The sequence below is a fragment of the Protopterus annectens genome, chromosome 2.part0 (genome assembly GCF_019279795.1).
Source record: "Protopterus annectens isolate FY-2018-M chromosome 2.part0, PAN1.0, whole genome shotgun sequence".
Taxonomy (NCBI): domain Eukaryota; kingdom Metazoa; phylum Chordata; order Ceratodontiformes; family Protopteridae; genus Protopterus; species Protopterus annectens.
Genome location: NC_056728.1, coordinates 644,805,883 through 644,816,827, shown reverse-complemented (window position 1 = coordinate 644,816,827; position 10,945 = coordinate 644,805,883). Strand labels below are relative to the sequence as shown.

The 10,945-nt window shown below is 38.2% G+C and overlaps 1 protein-coding gene across 1 annotated transcript in view; it reads left to right on the top strand.

Moving 5' to 3' along the window:
- Positions 1–1,750: 1,750 nt before the first annotated feature.
- The window catches only part of ACO1 (aconitase 1), a 1,039,508-nt gene continuing 1,030,313 nt past the window's right edge, over positions 1,751–10,945 (top strand). The window contains exon 1 of the mRNA XM_044061006.1: positions 1,751–2,108. The gene's annotated coding sequence lies outside the window, so the exon portion shown is untranslated. The remainder of the gene's footprint in view (positions 2,109–10,945) is intronic.

The following is a 10,945-nucleotide window of genomic DNA, read 5'->3' as shown; positions in this document are numbered from 1 at the left end:
TAATTTCTTACTATTTTCAAAGTTAGGTGGATTGAGATTAACCTTTTCTATTCCAGTATCCTCTGTTAAAACACATATATTTAAACAGTTACAATAATACATGTATATTCTTTTCTGTCCAGCAGGGCACACTGTTGGCACATTTTTAACATAAGCAGCTTTACAAATACATTTTTCAACACAAGCATCTGTAAAATAATCAGTTTGATATACAAATGACATATAATTCTTTACAAAATTCCAGCTAGCCGTGCTGACATATGTTACATATCGACTGCCCTACTCCTTTTGACATAGCTGGCAATACCTCACATCGTTACCCCCCCAGAAAAATGATGGCATTTCTTTTTCATTCCTGACAGAGGGATCACAATTCTTAAAACATTCAGATGTTACACTGAGGCCCCCATCTGCTTGATTTTCTGATAAATCAAGTGGATATGAAAGATCCCATGCCACTTATCTGGAAATTCCCCGGTGTCCTGGCCAAAGTTCCCTAGTCAGTAGGAATACCACCTCCATTCCTCCCTGAAAAGAGGCCATTGATCTACTGGGACTAACCAGGTCAACAAACTGTAAATAAAAAACTACTTACATTTTGGCTATTCATTTGGTTGGCATGAGTGGTTCTCCTTTCAAATCCTGCAGCCTGCACACAACAGACAGTTTAGTCAGTTGGTATTTGAATTATCTAATAGTTTTAAAATGCCACAATAACCACATGGCTACACTACAATTATTTTCTTGCAAAGTATATGTGTGATACATCTTTATTTGATGAATGTTAGCATGTTATTCACATCCTAAGATGATATGTCACATATTTTATTTATGTATTTGTCATTTGTTAACTGGGTTAGTCCAGCTGAGCGAAAGGCCCATTTTCAGTGGAGACCTAGGGTTGCCACCTTTTCAAATGCCCAAAGTGGGACATTTTTGTTTTTGGTACAAACATCAGATTTTGCAGGCCAAAACATACCCATGGCCAGTACAAAGGACACAACTGCCCAAAGAGGGACTGTCCCGCACAAAGTGCTACAGTTGGTAACCCTAGAACCATTACAATCCCTAAATGGTGTTACGTATTCAATTCATGGACTTCAATTATTCAGAAAAATATATATGTAAACATTTTCTACCTCTCAACTGTCTAGAAGTATTTTCAATTTGTAATATGGAGGCTTTAACCCCGTTTATTTTCTGCCTTACCCACTGTTTATAATAAAGTTTAATTTGTAGGAGGAGGTTCCCCCTCTCCATTATATTACTCTATGCTATGTTTTGGAAAGGGAAGAATTATAGTTTACAGAGTAATATAATGGAGAGGGGGAACCTCCCCCTACAAATTAAACTTTCTTATAAACAGTGGGTAACGCAGAAAATAAACGGGGTTAAAGGCTCCATATTACAAATTGAAAATGCTTCTAGACAGTTGAGAGGTGGAACATTTTTACATATATATTTTTCTGAATAACTGAAGTCCATGAATTGAATACGTAACACCATTTAGGGATTGTAATGGTTCGTGACTGTTTATGAAATTACAATTTACATATTCTAAAGTTAGAAAAGAAAATCGGGGTGGTCTTGTGAATCAGGGTAAGGAGTGTACACCAGAAGGGTGAACTAACATTATGTCAAATAATATGCCGTTAAATGTCAGTTGTTTAGCAAACAAGGCACGATTGCATTTACTGCTCGTCATAATGTAATTTGCGCAACAGTGGCCAGACGTGTTAGTCGGTCGTAGATGGGGTGATCTGTGACCATGCTGAATGAGAGGAGAGGCTAACTGCGTGTTTCCAATACATTTTTATTTTCCATAAACCGATCCTTAAGGACATCAGCTAACTGCTCTCCGCTGTAAATGGGACTTGCGTCTGTATTAATGATTAGTAATATTCAAACGGAAAAGTAACAAGCAGATTTACAGACAGATGAAATTGTAATATTACGCATGCGTTAAACGCGGGCACCTGATTTTTCTCAAGGAAGCTGGCTGGATTTTGTTCATTTACCGCAGTGTATGGCATAGCAGCGCAGTAAGTGATCTTGATCCTGACCGGCTGTTTAAGAGGGTGCTTCATTAGTACAAGGAAAATTAAATTGTAAGTACATTTTTTCTGAAACGATAGTAACAGCTGTTAGTAGTTTAAAGATACGGTTCAGGTTTTCTGTTGTTACGACGTTCTCCCTTCCATTATTGTCTTAAGTTGACAAGGAGCTCTTTTATGTTTGCTTTGTCAGTTAGCTAATTGTCCTAATTGTTGCCAGTTGTCACGAGAAGTTTGCTAGGCCAGTGTTAATACTGGCTTTCATTCTTAAAAAGCTAATTCTCTTGACATCAATAACGAACTGTATGTTGTATTTTAACAACCCTTGCGTGCTGATGCAACTTTGCTTTAACAGTGTTTTGGTGTTCTAATGTGGTAATAAGCTTTATAAAGGTATAGCAGGAAAGTAATATTTTATGCCATACATATGTATTGCCTTTTTATGGTTAATACAATGTATTTGCGATGGGGTTAGGAGGGTGCGTGTTATCTCTCCGTTACTGAAACTGGATAACGTTGCCGATTTAATTGGTAGGTGCCTAACGTATAATACTGTAGATAGGAACTATTAATTTTAAATTTGCCAGTGTGAAAATGTGACATGTGTTTTATGAAAGGAGCAGACATTCTGATAGCCGGTGTCATGCCTAACAGGTGAGAAATGGACTAGGCTGCACTGTGCGTAGGTAGACTGGCCATTGGCCACCACTAATGCTTTTGACACAAGTAGTAGTAGTGAAGACAAAACACAGGCTCGGTGAATAATATGAGCAGCATCAGGGCACGAATGCCCGTGAACTGAGTTTCTGTAGTTTTGATCAATACATTTGGCTTTCAAACTTATGACGTATTGGCCTTCAAGAAGCTTGATTGCTATAACCACCTGTTGCTATTTTATACTTGTGACAATTTGTCAGTGACAAACACATCTCAGGGTCTATAGTATATGTGTCTGTCTCTGCTTTATGCATCTATGTATATTAATATATGTTTGAAGGAAGTTTATGACCGAATTCTGATTCTAAAGAGATGCTTTTTCCTTACTGTAGTATATTTTATTTACATTAGTTGACCAGGCTGATCTAACTGGGCCACCATACAAGATCTCTTTTCAGCAGAGGCCCTAGGAAAAAGCTCCATTTTTTAAGTATGCAAACAATTTTTAAAAGCGGAACCAAATGTAGGGCACTATTACGATGAAGACGGTTGTGCTAAAAACAATAGCGTAAAAATAAACGCGTTGCAGTGTCAATACGGAGAGAGAAATATTTAGTCAAATAGTGTAAAATCACCACAAAAGTTTGTAATAACAAACAGATAAAATAAAGTCCTTACAAACAAACAGGATAAGCGTTTTTTGGCTATGCCTTCATTAGATCCTGTTTAAATTAAAACCCTTCCCTTTCTTATATTATTGCCAATGCGATCAAATCCACTCCTGAGCTTCTTGCCCTTCACTATAGGTTTTAAAGGAACCATTCCATTAAGTCCAGGGCTGCTGTCTGCCTGTAAATCAGCTATCCAACGTGTTTCTAAAGATTCTTGTCCCAGAGACTTCTCATACTCTGGAATAAACTGGAGGGATAGATTCCTGTCCCAAAGACTTCCCATAATCTGGAACAAGCTACCTATCTGTATCAAACAAAGCTCCTCATTAGCACTCTTCAAGAAAAATCTTGATTGGATGGGAGAGAGGAAATTCACCCCGGGGATCACTTCTGTGGCTCTGCTCGACAGGGGCACAGGAAAGTAATTTTCTTGGATGGTGAAAGTCAGGGTACCGTTTGGCTAGACTTATATAAGCCCTAGGGCCAATAGCCTAGTACCTACCTATGAATATGCTGTGATAGAGCATTTGGCTGAGTATTGAGTCTGATGTCACTGTGATGATGCAAAATTTTGTCCTTAAAGTGTATATTGGTTTTCCCAACATAGAACCATGAACAGCTATCCCAAGTGGCTACATATATGATGATATTGGTACTGCAATCCACATACATCCTCAGTTGATATGTTCGACCAGTTACATGGTGTTTAAAACAATTACTGGTATCTATATGGGAACATGCCTTACACTTTATACACGGAAAAAGTGCCCCTCCTGGAGGTAACTACACGGAAAAAGTGCCCCTCCTGGAGGTAACTCTCTGGGGAGTAAAACTTTCTTTATGACATAGTAGTCTCTTCAAGTTCAACTTGTTTTTAAAGGTGAATCTTGGAGCATCACCAACTAACTATAGGTCTTGAATCTTCATCCGAGGTTAGGATCTTCCAGTTCTTTCTGATAACCTCACAGCCGAGTTTTCGCATCTCATGGTATCTGATTCATTGTGTTGCTCTTCCATGTCCTTCTTTCTTCTCGCTGAAAAGTAAGGTCTTCCTGTATTTCTTCTCTGTTCTTTGTTCTCAGGGTTCCCTGTCAGATCTAGAGTCTTTGTAGCCTCGAGCCAGTAGATCCTTCCGTACTTGGTCTGAGTCATATTAATGTACCTCATCATCAGTGCAAAGCCTTGATGCACATAAAAACTGACCACTGATTATTTGTGAATATATATGTTTAGGATTCATATTTGTCCTATGCAAGATATGGTTCCGCCAACACTCTTTTTCCTGTGTAGGCGTGTGTTGAATTTGCCATCCTCTGCCAATAAGGTAGTTGCTTCCAAAAATGTATTTCCTTTCTGGAACTCTAGATGTCAAACTCCAAAAATGATGATGTACACCCCAGAAAATTCACAAATCCTGGCAGTTCATTTTCATCACCTCCCCCTAGAATAAACAGATCATCAACATCTTCCATAGATGATGATGTTTGTTCAAGGATTCAGTTCACTAAACACAAACTCTTCTTCCCAGTGTGCCATGACCAAATTAGCGTAGCTATTGGCACATGATGTGCCCATAGCTATGCCCCATTTTTGCCAATAGTAGTCAGTTCCTTAGGTGAAAATATTATTCAGTAATAAGAATATCTGTGATAATAGAACCATCAAAAACTTCATACTTTCTCAGAAGCTCTTGAATGGATCTTATCCAATATTCATTGGCAATCACCTTGAATAGACTTTAAACATCCATTGTTACAATTGTAAGACCTTCTCTTCTGTCCAGATTCACTGTACATTCATGCAGTAGCTGTAAAATTCTGAGGTGTCTTTCTGTTCTCATTTTAGGTAGAGTCTTCTTCACTTGGGATTCCAGAAAAAGCACTTATCCTGTTTGTTTTGGAAGGACTTTGTCATTAAAAAATTTTGTTGTGATTTTACACTGTTTAACTACATATTTCTCTCTCCATGGTGATACTGCAGCACATTTATTTTTATGCTATTCTTTAAAAGATCAGTAGTTTTTACATATCAATATTTATTAATAATAAATTAATGTCTCCAAGGGAGTGCACAATGTCCTACATTGAGAGATTTATTTATTTACATTTGTTTACCAGGATACTCCATCTGGGTATAAGCCCATTTTCAATGGAGTCCCGGGAGAAAAGCACCACAAGTGCAATGAACATAAATGTAGAGAAAAAGATGCATTAAAAATAAGAGAAATACAACTATATATTGGCATTGAAAATAAACATTAAGATAATAGAATAATATCATGAGCATTGTTTACAGAGTTTAGAAGTTTTTAAATGAGTATATATTAGTCAGTTTAGTATAGAAAGAAGAAAATAGATGAAGCTGAAAGAATTCTGATAGTTAGAAACAGGTCATAAAAGCTACTGTTTTGGTAGAGGGGACGTTTACCTGGTTTGATAGAAGAATAAATCCATCTACTGTATATGTGGTCTTTTAACTGTTTCTTGAATTGAATTTGGTTGGTAGTGTTTAAAATATGCTGTGGAATTGTGTTCCAGGTTTTGGAAATATGATGAAAGTAAAGGGAATCTCAAGCCTTGTTATTACTTTTGGAGACTTGTAGAATGAAGTTGTTGAGTATTAACATAGGGTTGGAGTAATTGTTGCAAGGCTGGGGTTCTGTCATTTAGATAAGTGGTGGGTGAGTAAGTTGGGTATAGGTAAGACTGAGGGAGCTCTAGCCATTTTAATTGATGTAGGGAGGAGCAATGGTGTGACCTATGTGGGGAATTTGTAGCAAACTTGGCAATTTTATTATAGCAGAATTCAAGTTTGGAGAGTAAGGTAAGTATGGAGGATGTGTAAAGTAGAGCAGATAGGAGGTGAGTTGTAGCTATGTCAAATCTGGCTTGATTTGTCAAAAATTGCTTAATGCGGTACAGAGAGCTGAGTTTGATGGAAGTTTTTTTAATGGATTCAAATAAAATTTTAGTCTGTCAATAGTTACACCTAGTAGTTTGGTTTGGGAGATGGCAGTAATAATTGTGGTGTTTGAGGAATATATATGAAAAGAGGTTGGGGTGTGGTAGATTTGGTTGGGAGAAATAGCATAAGCTTAGCTTTGTTTGGGTTTAGTATGAGGGTAGCTTTGTTTAGCCAATGTTCAGCTTCCAAGAAAGATTACTGTGTGGTGTCCTGTAGTTGTGTGTGAGAGGATGCATTACATAAGATGGTAGAGTCATTTGCATATTGGATAACTTGAGGCAAGTGGAGTGCATTGATGCAGTTGGTTAGTGAATATATTAAAAAGCAGGGGACCTAGTATAGAACCTTGAGGGACTCCAGTGTTAACAGGGAGTAATAGCTGCTGATTCCACCAAACAGCTTGTCACCTGGTTAGATGCTAGGGTGGAGTGACTAAGGTTTAGGGTAGCCAGTTCTGACAGTAGGTTTTTGTGTGAAACAGTATCAAAGACCTTAGAAAGGTCTAGAAAGATGGCAGAGAAGTCTGTTTTGATTTCTGTAATGGTTTACAATGTTGGTAAAGCTGAGGTGGGCGGATGTAAATACATATACGTATGCAAATATGATATGAAAGATATGCAAATACAGTTTTCACAAACACATCTAAACAAGTACATTTTAAAACAGGCATGTTTTGGGACAAACTGGAAGAAATTTCCATGAGTATGTACAGATTTGTGAATTGAAAGCCATATGACGAGTGCAGCAGTTGACTGGAAAGACGTGAGGTAGGAACGTTTAAATTCTGTATTTCAGTGAGATAGTACGGTTACACTTACGTTGTCCATCATGGAGGTAATGAGTTGGAATGGCATGAGGAAGGAAGGTTTAAATTCTGTATTTCAATCAGGTAGTAGGGGCACTTGCATTATCCGTCATGGAGGTAGTGAGAGTGAAGGCAAGGGCTTTGAAGAAACTTAATTTGGATTTAATGAGTTTTACAGGTAAGCTGTTCCTTAGTAGTGATAGGAGTTGTCATTTTGTGATTTAACAACGGCCAGTGCTTTTCCTTGTGATTGCAAATGTCTGTGGGGCTTGACGTATTGTATTAAGGTAGTTTTGGATGGACATGTATTGTACTGGTATAGTAGTTAGCGAGACCCTTTCAGTTATGAGCATTTGATGAAAGTTGGAAGTTCTAGCCACTGTCGCTTGTATAAAGCTGCGCAGTGGTGGGTTCTTGGTAGTAGAGCAATGGCAAATCTGACCATTTTGTTATTGCATTGGGGGAGCTTACGTAAGCTGCGGTGGTGCAGCGGTTAGCATTGTCACCTCACAGCAAGAGGTTCTCCTGTTCGATTCTCGGCTAGAGTGCCTTCTGTGTGGAGTTTGCATGCCCTCCCCGCAGTCGAGTGACGTTAAGGGAATGCAGGTTGAAGGTTGGGCGTCGGGCTGCTAAGTCTGCACCATAAAATCCACTGCCAATCATGAGCAGACTGGAGTTCCGCTGTGGCGACTCCTAACAGGGAAAAGCCGAAAGATGTACATACATTGGTGGAGCTTGCGTAGCTGAAGTGTTTGAAGATTATTAAATATGGGGAGGCATAGGTTATGTAGGGGATGAGCAGTGGCTTTCCGACTAGAGTTCATTATAGCAATAACCCACGCCTGGGTGTGGGTAATGCTGTATTTACCCACGGTTGGTGTGGTTTGGTCACGAGGGCGAAGCCCGAGTGGCCAAACAAAGACAACCATGGGTAAATTCAGCATTACCCACACCCAGAAGTGGTTATTGTTATTATCTAATGACATTATTTAAGAAAAAAATAATTACTGTTCTTAAATAATAGCATTGTATGAGGTCTCCTTGCTGCCCTTCCACAGCTGTCTGGTATTCTGCGGCAGTTCTGATGTACTGCGCATGCTACGCAGTACATCAGAGCTGTGGCGGGAAGCAACGGAGAAAGCAAGATCTCCGTTGCTTTTTACAAACTGTCTCTCTGTGTTAAAGCAACCGAGAATCTCTGTTGCTTTTTTAAAGCTGTCTCGCTAAACTGTCTCTCTGTGTTAAAGCAACAGAGAATCTCTGTTGCTTTTTAAAGCTGTCTCGCTATGTTAAACCCATTTAACATAGCGAGACACCTTTAAAAAAAAAAAGCAATGGAGATAGGAAGATCTCCATTACTTTTTTAAAGCTGTGTCGCTATGTTAAAACTCATTTAACATAGCGAGACGGTGTGTAAAAAAGCAACGGAGATCTTGCGTTCTCCGTTGCTGTAAAAAAAAGTTATACTAATGGAAAAAGTCCGCCCGAACTTTGTGTAAAAAAGCAACGGAGATCTTGCGTTCTCCGTTGCTGTAAAAAAACGTTATACTAATGGAAAAAGTCCGCCCAAACTTTTTCTATAATGACCAATCAGTGTGCACGTTTTGGAATATTAATGGAGGGTCATTGTATAATAGAAAGTTTTTAACACTATTAAGCTTCTGATAAGTATCTTTGGTGTGTTGGATGTGCATGTCAGATTTGAGTTGATTGTCAGTTGTAATCACTAGCAGTTTACATGTGGGATGCTATCTATTTTTATATTTTGGTATGAAATTGTATTGAGTGTTGGAACAGTTATGTTCTAGGAATGGAAGACCATAATTGTAGCTTGTTTGGCGGCGGAGGGGTTTGTATTAGTTTGTGAGCTCGTAGCCAGTTTTCGACTGAATTGGATACATCTTGTGTAAGGTTTTGCAGCTAATGTATGGGGCTCATAGTTATGTGGTATCATCACTACATTGAATTATTTTGGATGAACTTGTGGTAGTGTGGAGCTTGTTGATGAATATTTTAAAGGAAAGTGGTATTGATCATTGTGGGACTGTTATCTGTACAGGGAGAAATACTGAGTGGGTAGACCTTTCATTTGACTCCTTGGGTTCAATTACTTGGGTAATTTGAGTGAGTTGAGAAGGAGTGGGCAGAGGCAGGAGGGTACTTAGTAGTGAGGTGGCTGCAATAATCAAGTATGAGTTGAAAGTTGCAGCAGTTTCATTTTCTAGCTGTTTTGGCGTTGGATGCCTGATGGTTTTTGATAGGTTTGAGTAGTTTGTTAATAATGGCCCAGAATAGGTTAGGATTATTTTAATATTTTATTTCTGGTAGCATTAATTTGTGTCCTTATTTCTGTAATGTTTTGTTTCTAAGTATACTGTTGATAATGTGGCCATCTATTTTTGTGTATACTGTTGATAACGTGGCCATCTATTCTTGTGTCATAGTTGCAAATTTTATCTTCTTTCACAAGTCTCGTATAGAAATCAACCAGGGTGACAGTCTACAGTTTGAGTTTTTATGAGGGGTACCTGCTTGTTTAGTAGTATATTATTGAGCGTGGTAGTTGTCATTTTATGGGAGACTTTCGGTGATTTGCTATTTTATTGGTTCAGATTAACCCTTAAAAAATGTGGGAGGTTTTGAGCTTGTGTGGGTCCTGACTACATAGGTAGGATGATGATCACTTAGTGAGTCTGGTAGTACACCAGATTGTTGTTTATATTCTATGGCTTTGTAGTCCATAGCAAGTCTGATAGCATTATTAGTAACAATTCTTTTAGGTTGTTGTATCAGTTGTATAAAGGTGTATAGTTCATGTTTAGATTGTTGATACAATTTGTATCTCCTGGTATGATTTTTCATGTTTTGTATCTTTAGGTATATATTGATTTAGTTTGTCTCTGTAAGAGGATAAGAATTTCTGTCTAGATTATTATGTTGTGGTATGTATAATGCTATTATGCATGTGGATGTATGTGGATCAAGTTGAATGAATGAGGTAAGAATCTCAACTTAGTTGAAATTGGGTATGTCTTGAGAGGAGGGTCATATTTGTAGGCCATTTGTCTATGTAATGGCCAGGCCAACTCATTAATTTTTATTTGGCCTAACCATAGGATATTGTGCCCCTGGGGGAGTTTTTTTTTTCCATTTGTAACGTGTGGTTTCAGCCAGGATTCTGCTAATGTTAATACATCAAGGTTGATGGTAGTAACCCAAGCTTGAAGGTTGATGGTAGTAACCCAAGCTTGAAATTCAGTTAGTTATTTATTATTTTATTTGACATTTGTTGACCGGGAAAGTCCACTGGGTTAAAAACCCATTTTCAGTGGCGGCCCGGGGAGAAAAGCTCCAATTGCAAATTAAAAAGTATATGAGAATGTAAAGATTTTCATACAAGTTATCAAAGAGTACAGTACAGTAAATGGTAAAGTTTTAACATTTTAAAGTAAGTAAGATGTTCAACATATTAATAACACAGACAAACTCTCTGGGGAGTAAAACTTTCTTTATGACATAGTAGTCTCTTCAAGTTCAACTTGTTTTTAAAGGTGAATCTTGGAGCATCACCAACTAACTATAGGTCTTGAATCTTCATCCGAGGTTAGGATCTTCCAGTTCTTTCTGATAACCTCACAGCCGAGTTTTCGCATCTCATGGTATCTGATTCATTGTGTTGCTCTTCCATGTCCTTCTTTCTTCTCGCTGAAAAGTAAGGTCTTCCTGTATTTCTTCTCTGTTCTTTGTTCTCAGGGTTCCCTGTCAGATCTAGAGTCTTTGTAGCCTCGAGCCAG